We start from the raw sequence: 9,514 nt of genomic DNA on the forward strand, positions 1-9,514 counted from the left end.
CGCCTGTTTGGTCGATCGGTTGTTCGTGCTTTCGACTGGTCACCTACTTCCATTCGATTGCTCGGCTGTTCGATTGTCCATTAGTTCGTTCGTCGGTCCGGGCTTTTGAAAGCGTTTGTCTGCTCACCAGATTGACCAGTCGTTCGTGCAATCGCCTGGCCGCTCGTTCGTTCGATCGGTCTTTTCGCCGGCTCGTGCTTTCGTTGGGGGAACTATTTGGACATCTGGAACGTGGCCGACTCAATCTCGCGGCTCATGATTCCTCTTGTGCCCACCATAATCACCCTCTCGTTAAAACATAAAATCGTGTACATGGTAGCATGGAGGTGGACTGGTTGAGTATTTTGTCCAGGGACAATGAAAAGTAGCCAGCGCAATCCAGCGGTGAAAGACTCCTCTCTTTCTCACCAGAACATACTCCCGTTAAATTAGCAAACCTTCATCCCGGATTATAGCCAAGATTGAGAGTTGTGCTCGACAGGCGTAGGCCCGTGCATGCCCTGGGTCTCCCCCGATCAACCACGCAGTCTATGTACTGTGATGGGGGGAGCCATTGTAATATTCTACACCCTAACCCAGCCAGAGCCGTCAGAAGTAGCACTCTCCCTATAATCACTTTGACACTCGAGGATGATATTCCATAGGATTTAGCACTCTCTCTATAATCACAAGGGCTTGAGGATGATATCCCTTAAATTATCTATTAAACCGATAATTAAAATAACCTATTTAAACTGACATTTTTAAACCAATAATGAAATGTTTATCTTTAAAGAACATTGGCCAAAAATCACACCAATAACTGGTCACCTTCTAGTGATATAAACAAATAGAAGTATGTCGGGCACTAATCATCCAGAGGATAACCACAGGAAGGAAGAGGTAAGTTTTCTATGTCAAGTTAAATAGAAAGAAAATTTTCTGATGGAAATACTCACCCTCACTCTCATCTTCCTTAGGATTCAAACTGGAAATATAAGAAAAGAATGAATTAATAACATTCCTATATCTTTATACTTACAGATAAAAGGGACAACAAACTGCAAAAATGACGGAAGAAGGAAATCAGGAGTTCAAAAAACTAATCCGTGTTATGCATCAATTCATAAAGGCACACCACCATCTCTCAAAGATACAGAATTCAGATAAAGAACCCGAACATCTAAGAACAGAAAAACTAGAAGTGTCAAAGCAGCAATTCCAACTCCTACCACAGAACTTAGCTATTTGGTAATGCTAGAAAATGGCTCGACAGTCTAAACATTCTAGAAAACCACTACACGAAATCTATCCAAAACCTAGGCACAATCAAACAAACAGGAAAACACATCCCCAGACTACCAGATCCAGAATTTCATACCACAGATGGAATCCATTGGACACCACAAACAGGAAGGCCAATGCTAACACATTGGTTTAACAATTTAAACTAAAAAGAATAAGGAACCCCAGGGCTTTAAAGATATGGGACACATCAGTTGTCAACCTTTCAAATAACTTCACTCTTTCCGCAACACAAATGGACATCCTACAGAAAGGTCTTTCGTTTGTCCCTACATGGCAAATAAATCACAATTGTTACGATCAGCCCGTGGCCAGTCGCAACATAAACGAGATCACACGCAATGTGAACACGCTAAGTTTGCAGCTAGTACGAGCACGAACAAACGAACGACCATGAACATGGAAATGTCACTAATTAACATGCGAAAACACAGCTACCGATTGCATAATCAAAAACAAACTGCAAAGGTAGAAATGTAGCAAATTTCCATACTCACCCAAACACAACCACAAGCTCTCTCGTCCTAGCGTCCTCCGCTTGAACAAAATCACAGGTGATACTAATCACACTAATTACAACGATAAGCTGAGGAGTCTATCTAGTAGCAACGAAAATCTAACTAAAATCTAACATAGTCTTCAGTGTAGTTACCGGGCTCGAGGCGGCTTTTAAACGCAAAACCAGTGAACGTAAATGAGAGACCAATTGAATAGTCACTCACGGCGAACCGGAGCGTACCCCCACCCAGAGTTAACACCAAAAATAAGAAAGGCAAAATAAGAAAGTGATAAGCCCGAAAGACATGCCCGACGACTACAATTACCTGAGGGAAACACAGCAAACCAATAACACTCAGTTGATTCAACCTACCGCCGCACCACGCAAACGCGGAGAACTTTAATATCAAAACTGTGCTCAAGCGAGATACAAACTAGAGAGAATACATACCGGATCAGCAGATCCCGGACGAGCCCTCAATTATGTTACGATCAGCCCCTGGCCAGTCGCAACATAAACAAGATCACACAAAATAGTCGCAATTCAAAAATATTTTTAATTAAAGAACGCTACAAAAGAAAATAAATGCGCAATGTAGCCAGACTGCAGGTTGTCCATTGTGACTGCAGGGAACCATAACACCCCCACCACCAAATGGTGACACCAGTCGCCACCAAAACAGTCACAAATCACAGGCAAAATATTGGGATGGCAGGTATGCCATCCCGCCAAGTTACGCCTTGGCGGGGGCATGCCCCATACCTATACAGCACAGAGAGTTTGGCACTTTTCAGGGTTCCCCACAGAAATAACCACAACAGCCACAGACACTCAGCTCTTAAAAACATTAAATTCTGTACATTCTGACCCCATTTCAACAAACAGAACTCATAAACAACTTCACATGTCCACACAATAAAGCCCCAAACTAAGGGGATTTTGAGTTTTCTCCTTCTTCTTCTTCTTCTTCTTCTCTTTCTTCTTCTCATTCTTATTTTTTCTGCCACCTTTCCCACTAACAACATGTCTCCCCATTGGACATTTCACTGACACCAGCCAAATCTTCACCTACACGACCCAATCAGAAACGCTATTGGGTCAAACACTAAAAGTGCATCTTCACGAAATAACAGACAACGGAGCAGGACAGAAGGGTACACAAGTTGCGACCTAGGCAGCTCTAATTCTACGGGCTTGCCGATTCTTTTGTCAATCAAGGCTCGTTGGATGCCCGTCAAATCCGTGAGTAGCCTACATAGCTACAACCTGCCATATTTAACCTTTTCTGATGCGTTTACAATTACGCCTCCGCACTATTTGTCACAGCCACTGTTTTACATATATAGCAAACCGAAACTGCTAAACGTACACGCTCTTCAGACTGTACAAATTCACACAATGATAGCCATAATTCACAACCGTTTCTTACAGGGTCACTTCGTATTTCTCACTCTCGTAATAAAACGCTTTGCAAAAAGAAATGATATCTCATAAAAAAACACGTTTTCAACGTACAAAAATGCCAAGTTACTCAAAAGTATTGATATCAAAATGACGCCAAGTTACGGTACTACAAACAATATAGGCTATCTTGCCTCACCGAAATTTAATAACATGTATTCCAAAGCAATGCTACCCAGTATTTCCTCAATTCTTTCAAGTCACTTGGCCCTGTGTTTTGTAACCTTACCATATTACAATGTCATGCAAACGTTGTGTCAGATCAAAGTGTCAAATATTTCGTATTGCCTCATGGAACACATGGAAATTCATGTAGAAAACTGCTCGTCAGTCACTACAGGAAGCATATTTCTCCAGAAAACATATGTTTATACTTGCTTCTGAACTGAATTTGACTAAATGTACAAGTGATTGTATATTTGCAACGTACAATAAATACATGTAAAATACATATTGTACATACATACATAGAGAACTTCTTTATCCCCATGGGGACATTTCCCTCGCAGCATGTTACATTCACATTTACGAACAGACATTTATACCAAGAAACATACATACCAATACAAATTGGACATATAGATGCCTATTCAATCAATCATGACTGTGAGAAAGCCATCCACACATATGTTTGGCCTATCCATGTACTGCACACTTATATACACACAGGGCCAAGTGACTTGAAGGAATTGAGGAAATACTGGGTAGCATTGCTTTGGAATACATGTTATTAAATTTTGGTTAGGCAAGATAGCCTATATTGTTTGTAGTACCGTAACTTGGCGTCATTTTGATATCAATACTTTTGAGTAACTTGGCATTTTTGTATGTTGAAAACGTGTTTTTTATGAGATACATATATACAGGGACTCAGACCCTACTACTACCCACCAACCAGTGCCCACTCACCGACCCGTATCTCCATCCCAACACGTCCAACGACCCTGGCGCCTGGGAAAGTTGAAACAGAAGGGAGAAGCAAGGCATAGAGAGCGACCGGGAGATGGAGAGAGGACAAGAGACCCAAAAAGAGAGAGTCGCCCTACACCCTCGACAACGCATCAGCTAGAATGTTGTCTTTACCACGGATATGAACAATCTCAAGTTTGAATGCTTGGAGTATAAGGCTCCAGCGCATCAACCTCTGATTTGAATTCCGCATGCGGTTCAAGAAGACCAACGGATTATGGTCTGTGTGTACTAGAACAGGGCATGAAGAGGAGCCAACATAAACCTCGAAGTGTTGGACAGCGAGAACCAGGGCGAGTGCCTCCTTCTCCACGGTTGAGTATGCACGCTGCTGCGGACTAAACGTCTTAGAGAAGTAGCAGACAGGATGTTCAATGCCATTAGAAGCAACCTAGAGAAGAACAGCACCTGCCCCAAAATCACTTGCATCCACAGCAAGACGGAAAGGCTTTGAGAAGTCTGGAGCCGCTAATACTGGGGCACTAACTAGCAGAGCTTTGGCATTCTCAAATGCACGCTGGCTGGAGTCAGACCAGTGGAAATCAACCTTGGGGCTAATGAGATTGGTCAAAGGGGCGACGACAGACGAGAAGTTTTTACAGAAATTCCTGTAATATCCAGCCATACCTAAGAATCGCCGTACCTCTCGGCGGGTGGTTGGTACAGGAAACTGACAAATAGCCTCAACCTTTGCTCCTACGGGACGCACTTGCCCCCTGCTAATGACCTTACCCAAGTAGGGTACAGTAGCTCTACCAAACTCACACTTGGCAAGGTTAATGGTAAGGTTATCAGCCAACAGACGGTCAAAAAGCTCCCGTATATGACCCAAATGTGTGGACCACAAGGAGCTAAAAACCACCACATCATCCAGATATGCCTCACAGTTGGAAAGACCAGACAAAACGTAGTTAATATGACATTGGAAGGTTGCAGGCGCATTTCTCATGCCAAATGGCATTACCTTGTACTGGAGGAAAGAGTCTGGCGTAACAAATGCAGATATCTCTCTAGCGCGAGCGGACAATGGAACCTGCCAGTAGCCTTTCAGAAGATCAAATTTACTGACAAATCTGGCAGATCCCACCCTATCGACACAATCGTCCATTCGCGGTAGGGGATAGCAATCAGGTTTAGTGACAGAATTAATCCTTCGATAATCTGTACAGAAACGATACGATCCATCCGGTTTGTTTACTAACAAACATGGACAACTCCATGGACTTGAGCTTGGTTCAGCAATATCATGTGACTCCATATAATCAACCTCCTTTTTCAAGAGCTCACGCTTCAAGGGGTGGACCCGATAAGCATGTTGCTTAATGGGGAGTGCAGAACCTACATCAATGTCATGCTCCATGAGAGATGTACAACTGGGCACATCAGGAAAAAGAGAAAGGTAAGACTGAACTAGAGTGACAATGTCAGCCTTCTCAGCACCTGACAGGTGAGGGAGATTATATTACATTACATTCATTTGGCAGACGCTTTTATCCAAAGCGACGTACAAAAGTGCATTTTCATGATCGTAGACAACTGCTGAACACGGGTTCAGTAAGGTACAATTACTTATTTTGTACAGCTATTTCTAGCCGAGAACAATGAACACTATCCTGGTCTAACATCTGCAAAGCCAGATGATCAGGAAAAGAGGAATTCTGTAAGCGACCCTCTATCACACACCGAGATGGAGCAGTCACACCCTCCTCATTCTCCTCCCAGAGTGAGGTCAATGCAACATTCCTACCCTGGGAATGAACAGTCACATCCCCAACACTGCTCTCCAGGAGTGGAGACGAGGCAACAGTCAGCCCTGTGAAGGTGAAGGAAGGCGAAGGTAAATGTGGGAGCACAGCGGAGAGTGATACAGGCTTTGCAGTAGGCCCCCTCCCATGGTAGGGCTTTAACATGTTGACGTGACACAGTTACGTAGACCGTCGCCTATCAGGGGTGATGATAACAGTCACGTTCAGATACCCTACATTCCACCACGTGTGGACCACTATACCATGCCTGCAGAGCAGAACCAGCAATGGGCAGCAGAACCAACACCTCATCACCGGGGGTGAACTTCCGGACCTGGGCTTTACGGTCAAACCAGTGTTTCATTTTCCCCGGAGCAACTTCTAGGTTCTGCTTGGCTAAGCCACAGGTTCGGTGTAATTGAGAGCGAAATTTGCTGACGTACTCCAACAAATTATGCTGAGGAGTTTCCTTAAGCCACTGGTCCCTCAACAGGGCCAGAGGACCACGCACCGTGTGACCAAACACCAATTCAGCAGGACTGAACCCTAAAGACTCCTGCACTACCTCTCTGGATGCAAAAACCAACCAGGGTATGCCCTCCTCCCAATCCTTCCCAAGCTCCAAACAGTAAGTACGAAGCATAGTCTTAAGGGTTTGGTGAAACCTTTCTAAGGCCCCCTGGCTCTCAGCATGATAAGCAATGGAGACATTATGCTTGATTTGGAGCTGTTGAAGGACTTGGGCAAAAACACATGACATGAAGTTGGTTCCCTGGTCGCTTTGAATGACCCTAGGGAGGCCGAAAACAGAGAAGAACTTGATTAATGCTTTGATGACTGCTTTTGCAGTAATCTTCCGCAGAGGGACAGCCTCTGGGAAGCGAGTAGCAGCACACATGATTGTTAATAAGTACTGATGGCCCCCTTTTGACCGTGGAAGAGGCCCAACACAATCCAGAATTATATGCTCAAAGGGCTCTCCAACTACTGGGATTGGGTAAAGGGGTGCAGGAGGAATGGTCTGGTTAGGTTTCCCGGTAACCTGACAGACATGACACGTTTTACAGAATTTCACCACATCCCGCTTTAAGCCAGGCCAAAAGAAATGCCGAAGCATGCGATTGTATGTTTTATTAATCCCTAGATGTCCGGCCATACCATCGTGAGCCACACTCAAAACCTCATTTCTGTAGTTAGATGGAATTACTATCTGAGAAATTACCTTCCACTCATCAGGAACATCATGCGGCCTCCATGTCCTCATCAACACTCCATCCCTAAGGAAATATCCTTGGGGCACAGCATCAACCTCCTGATCAGGAGACACAGACTCAAACACAGACACAAGGGTTGGATCAGCCTTCTGAGCAGAGATTAATTGTGCTCGAGATAGTGGCATGTCACAAATGGTGGTTTTCACAGTATCACCCTTCTCTGGAACAAGGTCTTCAGATGTCTTGACCGTAAAGAGAAAGACAGACTGTGAGTCAGACATTTCAGGGTGCCAAAAAAACGTGTCACAAAGGTCGTCAAAACACTCTTCCTGCAAGTCACTAGCATCACGTTGCTTTGCCATAGCACGAGTGACAGCACATGTAGGGAAAACATCAGGATATTTCTGTTCCAACTCATCTGGACCCTCACATACCAATGGCACAGAGACAACTTCAGGTGGAGTGTCAGATTGTCTCCAAACATTTCCACCTGCCAGATCATTCCCCAAAATAAATGTAACACCAGGCACGGGGAGGGACGGTCGCACTCCCACTACGACACTGCCAGTCACTAGGTCAGAAATAAAATCAACGCGATGTAAGGGCACGTCAACAAAGCCCATCTCAAACCCTCGGATTAAAACACTAGTGCCAGTGGAGGTCTGTTCACAGGGGTAAAACTCCTTCTAATAAGGACTGAGCAGCACCTGTGTCTCTGAGGATACAGACTGGTGCATTTCCACCCTGCCCAGGTATTGACACAGAGCCATTCATGAGAAATGGTGTGTAATCCATTTGAGTACTGGAGCATTTGGATGATGAGACATGGAATTCAGGTTCAGCAACGTCCCAAGAAGTCAAAGAAGCTACCAGGCCAATAGATTTAGCACCCTGCTGTTTTTTTCTGAGACTAAAGCAATTGGAGATCCTATGTCCTGTCTTTTTGCAGTAAAAACAGACTCCATCAGGGTATTTACCCACAGGGCTAGACTTACCCAGTGGCACAGATAGCACAGGGCCAGTGGAAGTGGGCTTTAAGGAACGAAAACCCCCTTGATGTCTGTCTTTGCCCTCATTATGATGTTTTTCCCCAAACACAATCTTATGGGTCAACACAAATTCATCAGCAAGGACGGCAGCTTCTGACACGTTGGTTACTTTTTGTTCATTGAGATACATGGTAATGGCTTCAGGCAGACCATTCTTAAACTCCTCCAGAACCATCATCTCACGGAGTTGCTCCCTAGTCTCAACCTTCTGAGATCGACACCACCTATCAAACAACTGCCCCTTCTCCCTAGCAAACTCCACATAAGTGTGTTTATCCTGCTTAGCATAGCGTCGGAACTTCTGTCGGTATGCTTCAGGTACCAGTTCATATGTACGCAAGATGGCAGCCCGGACTAAATCATAATCAGCACTGTCTTCAAATGATAACGTTGAATATGCCTCTTGGGCCTTACCAGTAAGGACACATTGCAGCAACAAAGTCCATACATCCTTCGGCCAATTTAAAGAGGTGGCCACTAACTCAAAACGAGAAAAGTAACCCTCTACCTCTTTTTCTTAAAACGGAGGAACCATACGAATATGCCTACCTACCTCAAATGCAACAGGAGAGGCAGTCTTCTTGCCTTCAATATCTAACCTCTTCATCTCCAAATCTGCCTCTTTTGCTGCTAATTCTAGCCTTTTCATTTCCAATTCCCGATCAAGTAATTGTAATCTCATAAAAAACACGTTTTCAACGTACAAAAATGCCAAGTTACTCAAAAGTATTGATATCAAAATGACGCCAAGTTACGGTACTACAAACAATATAGGCTATCTTGCCTCACCGAAATTTAATAACATGTATTCCAAAGCAATGCTACCCAGTATTTCCTCAATTCCTTCAAGTCACTTGGCCCTGTGTGTATATAAGTGTGCAGTACATGGATAGGCCAAACATATGTGTGGATGGCTTTCTCACAGTCATGATTGATTGAATAGGCATCTATATGTCCAATTTGTATTGGTATGTATGTATTTTGGTGGCCAGCCTTTCTGTTGCGTGAATGATTGTATGTTTCTTGGTATAAATGTCTGTTCGTAAATGTGAATGTAACATGCTGCGAGGGAAATGTCCCCATGGGGATAAAGAAGTTCTCTATGTACGTATGTACAATATGTATTTTACATGTATTTATTGTACGTTGCAAATATACAATCACTTGTACATTTAGTCAAATTCAGTTCAGAAGCAAGTATAAACATATGTTTTCTGGAGAAATATGCTTCCTGTAGTGACTGACAAGCGGTTTTCTACATGAATGTCCATGTGTTCCATGAGGCAATACGAA

General features: G+C 43.8%; 1 long non-coding RNA gene across 1 annotated transcript; it reads left to right on the top strand.

Annotated features, from left to right (window-relative positions):
* Positions 1-4,102: 4,102 nt before the first annotated feature.
* On the top strand, positions 4,103-5,005 carry LOC135246935 (uncharacterized). The gene is made up of 2 exons (XR_010328030.1): positions 4,103-4,319; positions 4,776-5,005. It is a non-coding gene; the product is annotated as an uncharacterized LOC135246935 (long non-coding RNA).
* The last annotated feature ends 4,509 nt before the right edge of the window (positions 5,006-9,514 follow it).

Source organism: Anguilla rostrata, unplaced genomic scaffold (genome assembly GCF_018555375.3).
Source record: "Anguilla rostrata isolate EN2019 unplaced genomic scaffold, ASM1855537v3 scaf0978, whole genome shotgun sequence".
In the NCBI taxonomy this organism is placed as follows: Eukaryota; Metazoa; Chordata; class Actinopteri; order Anguilliformes; family Anguillidae; genus Anguilla; species Anguilla rostrata.